The 15,699-nt window shown below is 38.0% G+C and overlaps 1 pseudogene; it reads right to left on the reverse strand.

Moving 5' to 3' along the window:
- Positions 1-944: 944 nt before the first annotated feature.
- LOC114696286 lies at positions 945-1,353 on the reverse strand (annotated as a pseudogene).
- Positions 1,354-15,699: the final 14,346 nt, after the last annotated feature.

Consider the following 15,699-nt stretch of genomic DNA (forward strand, 5'->3'; position numbering starts at 1 on the left):
TAGTTCAGACCACTTTATTACAAACCATTCTTAGTTGGAGAAAGTATTAAGAATGTAACTTGTTAGTGGTAGATTTAATTTTCCAAATTCACTTGAAATAATTGAATAAGCAATCAAAAAAACTCTGTGATTACAAATCTTCAGCAGAACAAGAGTACCAGACCAAATGGTGAACACTCCACACACTTTGGTTTCAAGAAGAACAAATTGGGACTTTAGTCTGAAATTTTCTTCCACTGGCTAGCTTTCAAATGAGTTCTATGCATGCAACTGAGGAAACAAGGATATCAACATTAATTAGCCGTGAACCCTGTGAACTGCACAATCAACCTTCCATGGACGATGCACTGTTGTATGGGTAACCTAGCACCCTCTGATTGAATATGAAGCCTCCTCCACAGGAGGCAACCCATTCTGTAAACCTAATCAACCACCCATATCAAAGAAGGTCACAGGTCCAAAGGGGTAACTTAAATTTTAGTTGATTAACTAAATCGAGATACTATCATTTGTCTTCTAAATATCTGTGTTTATACATGTAGACAATAGCGATTCTCATCCATATTCAGAGAAGCGTCTTTAGTGAATGCAGAGACAGTTGAGTAGCCATGAAGCTTAGAATAAGTGATAGCTGAGTGCACATCCCTAAACAAGACTTTATACTATGCCCTCTAAGGCTCAGGGAACATCATGGAGGAGGTGACATGAAGAATGAAAAAGCCAGAAGACAGGAGGAGGGGCTACAAAATCATAGTCTCTTGGCACATTATACAAATTATAGTCATAAACTTAAAACACCTACAGTTACTTGCATTTGACCAAAAAAGACTGGCCTGAACAATGTCATGGAATCATATCCAGCTTTTAAGGTACTTCCCATTACTACTGACTACCAATTTTTTTGTTGTTGTTTTCAAGTTTATTGAAAATATGACAGAACAGATTCAAACGGCTCCATGTGGTGTTTTGAAATTCATCCCAACTTCAGTCTGAGTAACCTGCAGTTTAGAGAGGCTCCCAAAGTCCAGAAGCTTCAGCATTTCCTTGGTATCAGGATCTTCCTCAATGTTCTGATCCAGGACTGAGACCTCAGGAACATAATTATCTCTTCTTTCTCTCTCTTCTTTCTGCAACTTGATAAAGATACCTCTCGCAGGACCTCTCTGAATCCTCTTCATCAGATATGTGAGACATAGCCAGCTATCTTGTTGCAGAGTTTCTTGCTGGGGATAATAGCCATCTGCTCGCACATGCACTTGTTGGTGTGGAAGTCATTCCACCCAGGCGCATGTAGTACTTCTCAATAATGACCTGGGCCACCTTCTTCACAGTCTTGGTGTGAATAAGGCCCATGTAGATGGGTCCCTGCAGCATGAATCTTAAAAGGTCTTATTAATAAAAGCAAACCCAGTGCCAGTTATTGGGGTGAATGCTGGAAGATCAGAGAAGCAGAACCAGCCACAGCTAACCTCACCTTGCCAATTCCTCAGCTGATCTCATTTCCTCAAACTGGAAGCCTCTGTGTCTTCATCCATATGGATCTCATCTAAACAGCTGCTCAAAAGGCTAAAAGCTTAACAGACTCTAGTTCCTGGTTTTCATGACTTATATACCTTTCTGCTTTCTGCTGTCACTTTCTGAGATTAAAGGTGTGTGTCACCATGCATGGGTGTTTCCAGTGTGGCTTTGAACTCACAGAGATTCAGATAGACCTCTGCCTCTAGAATGCTAGGGTTAAAGGTGTGTGTGTGCCACCATTTTCTGGCCTCTATATCTATCTAGCAGCTGTTTTGTTCTCTGACCCCAGATAAGTTTATTAAGGTACACAATATATTGGGGGACACAATATTACCACAGGTCCTGGTAAAAGAGCTGATTACCAACTTTTAATAAATCCTGGAAGAGAAGAAATTATTGTCCTTGGCTGTGTACCACTTCTGAGCCCATCAGGATCCAATGGGTAGCTCCAAGTGCATAGTCAAACAACCCTGAATAAACTCATTTTATCACAGAATAAAACACAAAGAGACACTAGGCAGTGGTGGCGTGTGCCTTCAATCCCAGCACTTGGGAAGCAGAGCCAGGATCTCTGTGAGTTCCAGGTCAGCCTGGGCTACCAAGTGAGTTCCAAGAAAGGCACAAAGCTTTACAGAGAAACCCTGTCTCAAAAAACAAAAAACAAAAAACACAAAAAGACATGAATGTGAGAAAGCAATATAAAGTGAGGAGGATGGATAGACAAGGGAAGAAAAGAGAGTCTGAGTGGAACAGATTAAAAGGGGGTGAGAATAATCAGAATATAGATACATGTAGATAACATAGTACATGTAGACAATTTTCAAAGTTGAAATTTAATTAATAAAAAGAGAGACCAATTAAAGAAATGTTTGGTTGTTGAAATAACAAAATGCTTTGGTGAAAAAGTTAGTTAATAAATAAAACTTAGCAAAATACATTTTGGTCTACACAAAAAGTGACTGTGATAGAAATCATAGTAGATGATTTGTCTTGCATTTAGGTATCCATTTCAATTGGAAGTAGAGTTTTACTTCTTGAAAGTTTTCTGCAATGTTAATTTTTTACATATCAAGTGTACTTCTCTACTTATGTTTTATATCAACTTTTCTCTTCATCTATTTGTTAGGTTGATAACTGCTTTATAGATGCTCTCCATTAGCCAAGGCTATAGCTGCATTAGGTGTGTACAGAAGGTGTGAGAGGTCGGCCTCCATTGTAGTGTTATTTTATCTTCCTGCATACAGAGGAAGTGTAAATATTCTGTAACTGCCAACCCTAATATTTAGCAGTTGACTGAATTCAAATCATGTCTTAAGTTTGAAAATGATGATGAAAAGCAATCAGTTATCAAATCACTGTAAAGCCCTCAGGACTTATTATTCAAAGGAAGGGAGGAAAAATAACACCGGATAACCATTGCCCTTTCCTTAAAAAAGAAAAGCTTTGAAATATGTTTAAAAATATTTTATGAGGTCACAGTAAAAAAAAAAAAAAGTAATTGGAAGAAAAATTCTGCTTGTCTAAGCGAAGAGCACATTTGTAGTGGTAGGGTAAATGTTTTATCGATTGGGAAGCTGGGAAACTCAAGTCATTACTCACCACCAGCTAAAGAATAATTGCTAATGCTCTGGCAGAAAGATTAAAAACAGTTTCTGGAAGTATTCTTTACAGTGATCAATGGTGTATCATCCCAGGCCATTGGCTCTTCAATAACATTTCCCCTTTTGGGATACAATCAATTTTTATAATATGATTCATTTGCCAGCGGGCATTCGTTCCTCATGCGATGAAAAGGCATTCATGCATCTTAGATTGTTGAAAGCAATCTTATGCAGCAAAGGCCAGGGTGTGGACAGAAGACCCACTTGAATCCATTTCTATTTTAAATAGCTTTGGAAATAATCTCTACTCAGGAAGGGGGAGGAGGAAGTGGGCAGTTGCTAGCTTCTTTATTGTTGCTTTGTTAATCTTTCAAGATTGCATTTAGCACACTGACAGCATTTGGGAACATCCTAACACAGGGATACTGACTGAGAGTGTTATGCCAGCTTTACTCATGTGACACCACGAGCTCAACTCATTTGTACTACCAAAGAGCTGATAAGCCAAGGCTGCCCACAGTTCTCTAGGTCCCAGCATTCTTTGGCAGAACTCAGCTTTGCTTCACTGCTCCAGACCATGTTAACACATTCCAGCTTTAATAAACAACAGCTTCAATCATGAGATATACCCATTCTAATACTTCTCCCACAAGAACGCATTCTGAATACCTGGAGCTTTGATATCTTAAGCTCAGGCTTGTTATTGCACACATGATGAGAGAAACCCTAGCCCTGTTGCTTGCCAAATTGGTGAAGAGTGAGGAGGATTAAGAAAAGGAGAAGCAGCAGGATGAATAATAGGAAGAGGAGGGGGAGGATGAAGAGAAATTTCTGGAACAGGATGAGGAGGAAGAAAGGAAGAAGGAATAGGAGCAGGGGGCATGAAGAAAGCAGAGGAGGAAGAGAAGGAGGGTTAAGAGGAGGAAAGGAGAAAGGAGGAAAAGGAGAAGAAGATGAAGAAAAAGAAGAAAGAAAGAGGAGGAGAAGCAGAAGAAGGAGGAGAAGAAAACAAAGCCAAGTTCACAAAGTAATAAAAGTGATGCCCCCCTCCCCTGTGCGCTCAAGTTGGTTTCCTTCCAACACCAAGGAGGCAGAGATAGGTGTATTTCTGAGTTCAAGATTAGCCTGGTGGACAGAGCAAGTTCCAGGACAGCCAGGGCTACACAGAGAAAACCTGTCTTAAAAAAAAAAATGTGAAATAGGCTGTTCAACATCACAGAGCCAAAGCTGGAATTTTATTTCAGGGTTTGAACAATGTTTTTATGAGATTGCAGAGAACTCAATCTACTTTCTGCCTAATCCAAACTTTTCCTCAAAATCTGTCTCATGTCTTATGAAATAGAAACAACAAATTAAAATGGAAACTTGGCTTAGAGTGGTTACTTTTCAATGAACTCCTTTTGCAACTGTGATATTATGCCCTATGTAGATGTCTGATAAGTCTGATTTCCCTAAAACATTTTTTCACCCTCATTGACTGCATTTCATTGTTGCATGTACATCCTGTAGTTATTTATTGAAACACAATATTATTCTTTCTATCTCTCTTTTGACTTCAAAGGGAAAATGCTACTCATAATAAAAGTGAAGACTAAAAGAAAATGTATCTATTTTGCTTTAAAGATTTAATTTTGTTTTTAAAATTAATACTTATACACATTAGGTATGTTACTGTGGTATTACTTTTCCTGAAATAAATGTTAAGTGATCTTTCTTGTAATCAGAAAGTTAAATTTTTGGATGTTTACTTTGTTCTAGACATCAAGAAAAAGGCAAATTTTTAGAAGATGTGTGTGTATAATGACTAGGCTATTTACTTGTCTGTCACATGAGTTTTATGAACTGGAACTGAAATGTGGTGAGCAAGTACCTTCTTTCCTTGCTCTGTAATCATGCTATAAAGCTGAAAAGTGAACACTAACTACCATCACAGAACTAGCTTCAATCATACTAATCACAGAACTGGGTCTCTAGACACTGAATGGATTTTCTTAGCTACCTTGCTTTATTTTCTGCTCATAATTATAAACATTTCCAAATCTTAAGTGTGCATTTCTATACCTGTAATTCAAGCCTTTTCCAAATCTACACCCAATGAACCCACTTGCCCAGGGTATTATTCAGCAACTGATGCTTGAATCTTAAGTGCCTGCCTTTATGCTTTTTGTGATATTTGGCCTCGTGTCTTTCATCCTTTGTAATTTCATTTTAATGTTGAAAGAAATCACAGTCTAATTTGAAATGTCCAGAATTTACCTTTTCATCCTCTAAGCTTTTGTTTCACCTTGCTTTATACTGCCAAAAGAGTGCTTTTTATTTCCATGTTATAATCATATAGCTGTCTCATAGGCTTTATTATATATTTGCATTTGTCTTGGTGTGTAGAACCATTCAAGATTCACAACAGGTACTATATTTGCTAAATTAATGAAATATATATATATATATATATATATATATATATATATATATATATGTTAGCAGATATTTTATTAGGAAAATTGTTTCAAACATTTTTCTAGATGTATACATCTTTCTGTAAGAACACTATCAAATTGTTTTAGTTTTAACCAAGTTAATTTCAGTCAGACCTTGGTCTTTGGGAAGAATGTCATTTTTCTAAGGTTTTAGGAAAAGCAAAAATTCTGTTTTTACAGTTCTGGCTTCTGACATGACAATTTAGCATAGACATGTCTGGTTTCCCTGGAGACCACTCTCAGCTGCATATGGATGTCTTCTCCTTTGTCCTCATGAGGACTTCACTCTGTTCTTGTGTATCCCTGGTGTCTCTCTTCTAAGAGTCACAGTTGAGCTTGACTAAAGCTTTATGTAATGAGATTACTGTAACTTGGCTATCTTTTACAGGTTCTGACTTCAAACATACTGACATTCAGAGACACTAACTAGGCTTAGGTGTTAAACATATAGATTACAGGAAGTGAAATGTGACTTTTGTAAAAAGACATAAAATACTCCGTTATGATGAACTGATTATTGAGTCTTAAGAATGAATAATTATCATGCAACCAATTGAATTCCTTTTAATGCTTTTAAAGGATGGTCATTGTGTTGACAACTTTTATGTCAGCTTGACACAAGCTATAGTCAACTAAGTGGAAGGGACTTTGTGTTGTACAAATTCTCAATGGTATTATAATAAAAACCAAGAGCCATATATCAGGGTGAAAGCTGAAAGACCAGAGAAGCAGAGCAAGCCACAGCTACCACCTTTTACCTCACAAACTTCTGAGCCTGAAAGAGCCTGAGTTCCTGTCTCCTCCTGCCTTATATTCCTTTCTCTGTCCAGTCACTTCCTTCTGACCTCTGTGGCTAACTCTGTGGCTGACTCTGTCCTCTGATCTTCAAGCAAGTTTTATTTCTTAGATTACAAACAATATATTATCACAACCTTGATTGAGAAAATACCTCTGTAATATTAGGCTATAGCCAAATTTGTAGAATGTACAGAGTAGAACATTTTATTAGTGATTGATATAAGAGGGTGCAGAATATTGTAAGTGGCACCACCACTGGGCTGATGTTTCTGGGTTATATAAGATAGCAGGTTAGGCAAGCCATGAGGAGAAAGTCAGTAAACAGCACTCTTCCTTGGCTTCTCATAAGCTTCTGCATCCAGGTTACTTCCCTGTTTGTGTTCCTGTCTTGACTTACTTTGATGATGAACATTGAAATAAACCATTTTCTCTCCAAGTTGCTTTGGTCATAGTGTTTCATCACATCAGTAATAACATTAACTTAGATGGCCACCTTGACAGTGATTTTCTTAGCAGATTTACAAATGTATGGATAGTATAGTAAACAGTAAAAGTCTAAGGTGATTTCAATTACAGAGAAATTCTTCTAGTCCAAGCCAGGGCAGTCTCAAGGTACAGAATGAGGAAGGTAGAGTATAAAATTTTCCTTCTATGATACAAGTGTAAGAGAGTCTGAAGAGCTCCTAGGCTAGCATATTGTTGATGTTCCCAATGAAGCAGAAAAGAGATCAAAGATATTTAAGACAATATTTAAGCTCAAGGTATGCTGGGAGTGTTCAAAACAGGGGAAATTTGTAATATACTGTCTGAAAATTTATACCTTCCCTAGCACAAGTAATGAACCATGAACTATGCATGTAACTTTGGAATGAGTATTTCTCATGTAGCAAGAGAAGATAGTAGCCATTTATTTCTCCAATTGCCATCCTAGCTTGCCTTTGATGGGCAAGGCCTTAATATTAGTGCTTACCTCTAGGAATGTCAAGGAAGTTGTCTCCCCATGATGCAGTCTTATGAACTCTCCACTTATACTTCAGGTTTTCTTTTGTTTGTGATTATCCTGGTACTAAGCACCATTGCTGTTATTACAGTAATATCACTTTGTTGAATGATTCTAAACTGGTAAATGGAGAAAAGGAGAAAACTTGCATATAACATTCATCTAACCTCTGGTAAGCACACAGAAAGCTGCTAAGGGTCACTGTATCAGAGATATAACTGTAAATGATAATGGATTGAGCCACCATCTTTGTGTGTGTGTGTGTGTGTGTGTGTGTGTGTGTGTGTGTGTGTGATGTTTTTATTTGATTTTTATTTTATTTTTTTATTCTTTTTTTCTTTTCATTTTTCTTTATTAAGAAATTTTCTACTCACTCTATATACCACCCACAGATCCCATTTCCTTCCTCCTCCCATCCCCCTAGCCTCCCTCCCAAGCCACCCCACATCCCCCACCTTCCCCAAATCAAGGTCTCCCATAGGGAGTCAGCAGAGCCTGGCACATTGAGCCTAGGCAGGTCCAAGTTCCTCCCCAGTGTACTAAGGCTGCACAGGGTGTCACACCACTGTCACTGGGTTCCCAAAAGCCTGCCCATGCACCAAGGATGGATCCCTATTCCCCTGTGTGGGTGCCCCCCCCAAAACAGTTCTAGCCAAACAACTGTCTTCTGTATCCAGAGGGCCTAGTCCAGTCCCATGGGGGCTCCACAGCCACTAGTCTACAGTTCATGAGCATCCACCAGTGTGGCCAGTCATCTCTGCATGTCTTCCCATCATGATCTCAACGTCCTCTGCCTGCAGAATCCCTCCTCTCTCATCGACTGGAGTTCCAGAGTTCAGCCTGGTACCTGGCCATGGATTTCTGCATCTGCCTCCATCAGTCACTGGACAAGGGCTCTATGATGGTGGTTAGATTATTCACTACACCAGTCACCAGAGTAGACCAGTCCAGTCACCCTCTAGACCACTGCCAGCACTCCCAGGTGAGGTCATTCTTGTGTATTCCTGAAAGCCTCCTTGGTACTCTGCCTCTTCCTATTCCCAAGATGTCCTTATCTATCATGGTATCTCCCTCCCTGCCCTCTCATTCTGTCCCTGTTCCAGCTCGACCCTCCCATTTCCCTATGTTCTCATCCCCCACTCCTCGCCATCCATTCCCCCCAACTCCCAGTCTGCTCATGTAGATCTCATCCACTTCTCCTTTGCTGGCCATTCATGTGTCTCTCCTAGGGTCCTTCCCTGTTAGCTAGCCTCTCTGGAGCTGTGGGCTGCAGTCTGGCCATCCCTTCCCTCACATCTAGTATCCACTTATGAGTGAGTACATACTGTGTTTTTCCTTCTGAGTCTGGGATACCTCACTCAGGATCATATTTTCTAGTTCCATCCATTTGCCTGCAAATTTTAAGATATTGTTTTTTACTGCTGAGTAGTACTCCATTGTGTATATGTGTCACATTTTCTTTATCCATTCTTCAGTTGAAGGGTATCTAGGTTGTTTCTAGGTTCTGGCTATTATGAATAATGCTGATATGAATGCAGCTGAGCATGTGTCCTTGTGTAAGACTGAACATTCCCTGGGTATATGCCAAGAGTGGTATAGCTGGGTCTTGAGGAAGACTTATTCTCAATTTTCTGAGAAACCACCATACTGATTTCCAGCGTGGCTATATAAGTTTGCATTCCCACCAATAGTGGAGGAGTATTCCCCTTGCTCCACATCCTCTCCAACATAAGCTGTCTTCAATGTTTTTGATCTTAGCCATTCTGACAGGTGTAAGATGGTATCTCAGAGTTGTTTTAATTTTCATTTCTCTAATGACTAAGGATGTTGAGTAATTCCTTAAATGTCTTTCAGCCATTTGAGATTCTTCTGTTGAGAATTCTCTGTTAAGCTCTGTAGTCCATTTTTTAATTGGATTATTCAGTATTTTAAAGTCTAGCTTTTTGAGTTCTTTATATATTTTAGAGATCAGCTCTCTCAGATATGGGGTTGGTGAAGATCTTTTCCCATTCTATAGGCTGTTGTTTTGTCTTGGTGACCATGTCCTTTGCTCTACAAAAGCTTCTCAGTTTCTGGAGGTTACATTTATTAATTGTTGCTCTCAGTGTCTGTGCTACTGGTGCTATATTTAGGAAGTGAGCCACCATCCTTCATCACATGTGAAACAACATGGGCAATTCACTGAAAAAAGGAATGATGACTACAGAGCAATTTAAAAAAAATAAACAACAGAAACCATTAGACATTATATAATAATAAGCATCATTAAGGAGTTATGTTAATGAAATATTTTTAAGTGGGTTAGATGAAAGAGATCATAAAAAGAAAGGTATTGAGAATAAAAGGGGAGAAAATAAACAAGGGAAAGGAAAGGGGAATCTGAAGATTGCTGTTGGAAATATTCTTCTAGATATTCAGAAATGTGTTGCCTTGAGACACACATGGCCAATATAAAAATAATTCTCTATGCAATACTTTAAATTGAAACACAATATTTGTTTTAATGAAGGATGGGTAGGTAGAAGTAGATAGTGTGTGTGTGTGTGTGTGTGTGTGTGTGTGTGTGTGAGAGAGAGAGAGAGAGAGAGAGAGAGAGAGAGAGAGAGAGATATCAAGAAGATGGAGCATGTTACCACTGTGAGAGGAAAGCAGAATCAATATTTAAAGGAGAATACCTGAAGGCAGGCATTTCATGCTAGTATGAATTGTATAGGACTAGAATCAAAAGCTGACTGTGGTCACTTGAATGAAAATGGCCCCTATCAGCTCACAGGGAATGCCACTATTAGGAGGTGTGGCCTTGTTGGAGTAAGTGTGTCACTTTGGATGGGGTCTGAAGTTTCAGAAGTACAGGCCAAGGCCAGTGGCTTATTGTCTTTTCCTGCTTGCTACAGGTTGGGATGTAGAACACTCAAACCTATCCAGTAGCACCATATCAGCCTGAACACCCCCATGCTTACTAATATGATAACAATGGGCTAAAACTCTGAATTGCAAGCCAGCTCCAATTAAAAGCTTTCCTTTATAAGAGTTGCCCTGAAGCCGGGCGGTGGTGGCGCACGCCTTTAATCCCAGCACTCGGGAGGCAGAGGCAGGCCGATCTCTGTGAGTTCGAGGCCAGCCTGGTCTACCAAGTGAGTTCCAGGAAAGGCGCAAAGCTACACAAAGAAACCCTGTCTCGAAAAACAAAAAAAAAAGAGTTGCCCTGGTCATCATATCTCCTCACAGCAATAAACATACAGAGTGAATGACAGAGAAGGCGGGAGACAGAGAATGTTATTGAGAAGGAGTGAGCTATAACTCCCAAAGCCCATTCCCTAAATGGTCCACTGCATCCAGCTGGGTTTTCTATCTAAAGGTTCCATAATTCAGCATCATGACCTACAGACCAATGTCCACAAACATGAGGTTGTGGGAGATACTTCAAACTCTTTATATTTTCTATATACCTATCCACTTTAGTTATCCCTGTTAAGTGAATACCATAAATGAAAATACCTGCTCACTTTCAAAATAATGATGATTGAAACTAATTGTCTTCCTGAAGCTCCAGGAATGTTAGTACTTCATTTGTTCTTCTGGTGTTGACTTTCCTATTAAGATTGTATCCCTGGGGCGAGAAACCACAAGCCCATTGACTTGTATAACATCATTCCACACATAAGAGTAAGGACGTCTGTTTGCATGACTATGTTTATTAGAAGTAGAAAAAAGAACTAAGGTTCTATTCCAAATATCAAAGATAATACAGCAAGAAAAGAAGGTCAAGCTAAGAGGTTCCCATCTCTTAGATGTTTCATCCTGCAATTGAATCAGCTGTTAGTCCAATGCTCAGTTAATATGTCTTCTCTACCACAAATATTTGATTGGTTTGCTTGTTGATATGAATACCCAAGCTTATTACTAGTTTTCCTCTGCTCATTTCTTTAATTTATGCACCACTTTGACAGCTATCTGAAAAGTCAACAGCCTCTGTAGCAGAAAGCTATCCTCATTCTATCATTAACTGGAGAATCTGCATAAAATTCTGACATGACTTTGACATTTTTAAAATTATATATTCAAGTAATGAAGATGTTTTATACCTGATTTGTCTTCTGCATGCCACAATATAGAAAATACCTAATGTATTTTAGAATGATGGAGTAGATAAATTAATTTCATCCAAGTTAACCATTGTTGAATGGCTTAATTAGTTCTGGTTAAATATATTTTATTGGTTATTCTCAGCTTTGATAATGTTTTTTTTTAAAATAGTTTAGTGCAAATAGGCACATAAGTATGTACTATAAGCTGTACTATAAGCAGAGCAATTTATAAATCTGTAATCACATGTTTTTATGAGGCACCGTTTCATACTGTTTTCAACATATCCTGTAATATCACTTTATAGAAAAGACATACTTGGAAATTCCTTGAATTTTTTCTTATTTTATTTTATTTTTCTCCCTTTCATGAAAAATAGATTCTTTTTTCATACAATATATCCTGATTACAGATTCTCCTCCCTCTACTCCTCCCAGTTGCTTCCCACCTCCCCTCCCATCAGGATCTCCTCCCTTTTTGTCTCTCATTAGAGAAGAACAGGTTTCTAAGAGGTAACAACAAAACATAATAAAATAAGTATTGAGTAATCATATGCCTTTCTGCTCCTATTAAATTTCTTTCCCCTCAAACTTTGTCAAGTCCTATAGGTAGGATTGGTCCAATCTATCAATTGCTTTCTCCTAATCCCCCTTCTCTTTGGATGCTCATTTTAATTGCTTATACATCTTATGTTCTTTTTGTAATTGTAACCACAGCAACTCTATTTATCTCAACAAGGCAAGGTCTTTTGTTCAAAAAAGGGTTAAGCATGGCTAAGGTAGTGGTTACAAAGTATCCAACCTTATATTTTTGTTGTAGTAACACACTCATTTGAAAACCAAAGAATTAATTTAAAGTCAGAACCAGTTGATAGTGAAGGGATAAGGACAAGACAGAGTCAAAAGTCCACTAGCAGAGTACATGTGAATAAGAAATAGGCTCTGGCACTGGTATTTCAGTTTATGAGAAAATAATGTGACACCAGCTCCTGGAAAAGAACACCTAATGGGCTGCTTCCCATGCTGGAAATGATGGAGAGACTGAATAGTCTTGGAACCACAGCTTCATAATTAAAAGTTCTATCATAATTTATTAATTGGAAACAATAATATTTAGTTCATAACATCCTCAAAATGTGACATGTAATAAATGCTATAGCATCTATAAATCGCTCAGAGAAAAATCACAAATGCAAAAAAAATGGGATATAAATTACTGTAGTGTTTTGGAAACACTTTCCAAAATGTACTAAAAGGAAAGTTCATTTCATGCTTTGTTACTAGTTACTACACAAAAATAGTAATTTTGTCAAATTATTTATAAAATGTGGTATTAAATAATTTTAAATTCTCTTAAGTAGGTTTCATCATTTTATGCTAAATTGAAATATATTACCCAGTTTATTAAGGTGCCATTTCTGTTACATTATATGAATCACTATTGGTCATCAATTCACATTTTCAAGCAGTAAGATTGAATGAGATCATTGAGGTGAGGTTGAGATCCAATCTACTAAGATTGTAATCCTCCAAGATGAGGGTTTGGGATGTAGTAACACACAGAAAGGAGGGCAGATGGCAATACATAAACCAAAGAGACGACCCCAGCCCAAACAACTCTGTAACACCTTCAACATACAATTTTGGCTTCTGAAACTCTGGGAAACCTAACTGCTATTCTTTACCATCTGTCTGTAACACATTAATCTAGCAGTCCTCACAAATAATAGAAGCAATATACATGAAGTGAAAAAGATGAAACCATAATTATATCAATATCCAACTTTTAGTGAAATAATTAGTGTAGAAAATTCAGTAACAATATAGGAAATTTAAATAATGGTGTCAATCACCTAGATGTAACTATAATATATAGCAACATGTTATTGTAATTATTTTATAATAATAGACTGGAGTTTAAAAGCAATATGTAACCAGAACATACTTGGATACATATTGCTAAGAAGTCCACTTAAAGTATTCTTCAGGATATGGCACTTCTTGGTTGATCAAAGAAATATTATTACACTTCAAAAGTTAAATCTTAAAAACATTCCCTAATAATCACAAAATTAAATAAAAAGTAAAGAAATAAGGATGATAAGAAAGTCTCTGATATTTTCCAGGAAAATTAGGAAATGTTTTGAGTTAACTGATAATAAAATTATGATAAAAAAGTGAATATAACTAATTATTTTTAAGCAAATTCCTACATTAGAGTTTATTAAGGAGCCAAGTTCAACAATCTAAGCTTCTACTTTAAGAACTTAGTTTCAAAAACAAATTAAATTAAGAGAGAAATGATGAAACATGAAAAAACAAAATTGAAAGCAATTATAAAAGAGAAAATCAGTAAAAAAAAAAAATCTAGTTTATTTACAAGTTCCTAAATAAAAGAAAAATATTTTTCTCATTTTATTAGATTTTCCAAGTTTAGTGAGTATATTTCAATATAGTGAAACAAACTAAAAGACTCAAATGATGAAGAAATAGCATAGGTGTGATCCCTGTGGAATTATGCACATTCATTTTCTAGGGATTGAATGGGAATGCCCAAAGCACTTATACATACATAGTTTTGCAACTGACATCAAGTGAATTCATTTGATAAAAAATAATTTGACAAAATATGTGCCAAGGTTTCCAGAGGTCACAGGACAGAATCCACTAACAAGAGTTTTATTAAGATAACAGAGAGAGACAGGTGTGCTCAGGCCCATGGAAAGACACGTGCATAAGGAGGGAAGCCAGGAATATGGCGCCAGCTTATAAAGGCTGGGCTGTGTAGATCACATGGTTGCACTGCATGCTTTACGCAACCATGCAAAGCCACAGGGTCCTGGTCATGCAAGATGTTTTAACCTGGAAATGGCTATTTTGACTGGAAATGGCTAGGCAGAAGTGTCTAGGTCCACCAGACATGTACAACCATGCCCAACCATTGGGGCATGTTGTGAATCTAGAATCCCTGACTCTTGTTTTTCTAAAAAAAAAAAAAAAGAAAGAAAAAATGGTGGTTGAGTGGGTATGGGGAGTCGTTTCTCTCAAAGACTGCTCCTGGCTAAATAGTGGGCATCGGTTGGCTCTTGGAAGAAATGGGGAGGGTAGCTTGTGAAGTCCTGGGATGATGGTGGGGGTCCTGGAATGAAGTTCTGCTGTCCCCTTGTTCTGCAGCTGTCCATCCTTCATGGTGTGGCTGGGAATCTTTTGTCTGACAAGGTACTGGTGACATAGAAAAAATTTAGAGAAAAAGGAATCATTATTATTTTATTTCTGGAGTTGACTTTTATTTGAGGTAGATCTGGCCTGCCCAGATGGAGACATGTGACATTTATCTGAGGTATATCTGGCCTTAGTACTCTGCTTAATTTTTACCTGAGACAAGCCTTATTAGAGGTAGTTTATTTAAGGCACCTGTTTCCTTCATTAATTTAGCATTTAGGAAATGCAGGTGATCAGCTGCTGAGTATTGAACAATGATAGACTGTTGTATTACATTTTTCCTTACCGTCTGGATATTTCTGATGGTCCTTTTTGCCTCCAGCTCTGTGTGGCCCTAGTTGGGAAAGGAAGAGGTGATACCTTATTCCTCCGGGATTGGTGACAAGTCGATCCTGATGTCCTCTGGAGTTTGAGAGTATAAGGCCCTGTTTGTTTTACTGTATATGAAGAGAGATTTTTCTGGGATGGAGGTGAGATAAAAGGTTTTAAATGAGACATGTGGACCCAGTGAGGAAAGCCCTCGAGTTTAGCAGCTGTAGGAGTCACAAGAATTACCTTGAAGGGTCCCTGCCACTTAGGGGAAAGGGATGAAGGGCGCTGGCCTAGAGGAAAGAGAAGAACCTGATCCCCAATGTGGAATGGAAGTGAACAATTATTGTCATACGGCTGAAGTAATGAACAGTCTGCGTAGCTCCATAGGATAGACCTTAGGTGACATAAAAGGGGAGTTAACAGGCTATCTGGAACAGTTGGATGGTTGGATAAAAGACCTGGTGTTAGAACTGGCCTTCCATACGTTAGTTCAAATGGAGAAATTGAAAGAGGCTTTTTAGGAAAAGCCCTGAGCCTGAGAAGAGCTAGAAGCAATAATCTTACCCAGTCGAGCTGAAGTTCCTGTGATATCTTAGTAAGAATAGTTTTTAAAGACCAGTTGGTACACTCCATCTTTCCTGAGGATTGAGGACAGTATGGGATATGAAAACGCCAAGGAATGTTAA

Source organism: Peromyscus leucopus, chromosome 2, assembly GCF_004664715.2.
Source record: "Peromyscus leucopus breed LL Stock chromosome 2, UCI_PerLeu_2.1, whole genome shotgun sequence".
Classification (NCBI taxonomy): Eukaryota; Metazoa; Chordata; class Mammalia; order Rodentia; family Cricetidae; genus Peromyscus; species Peromyscus leucopus.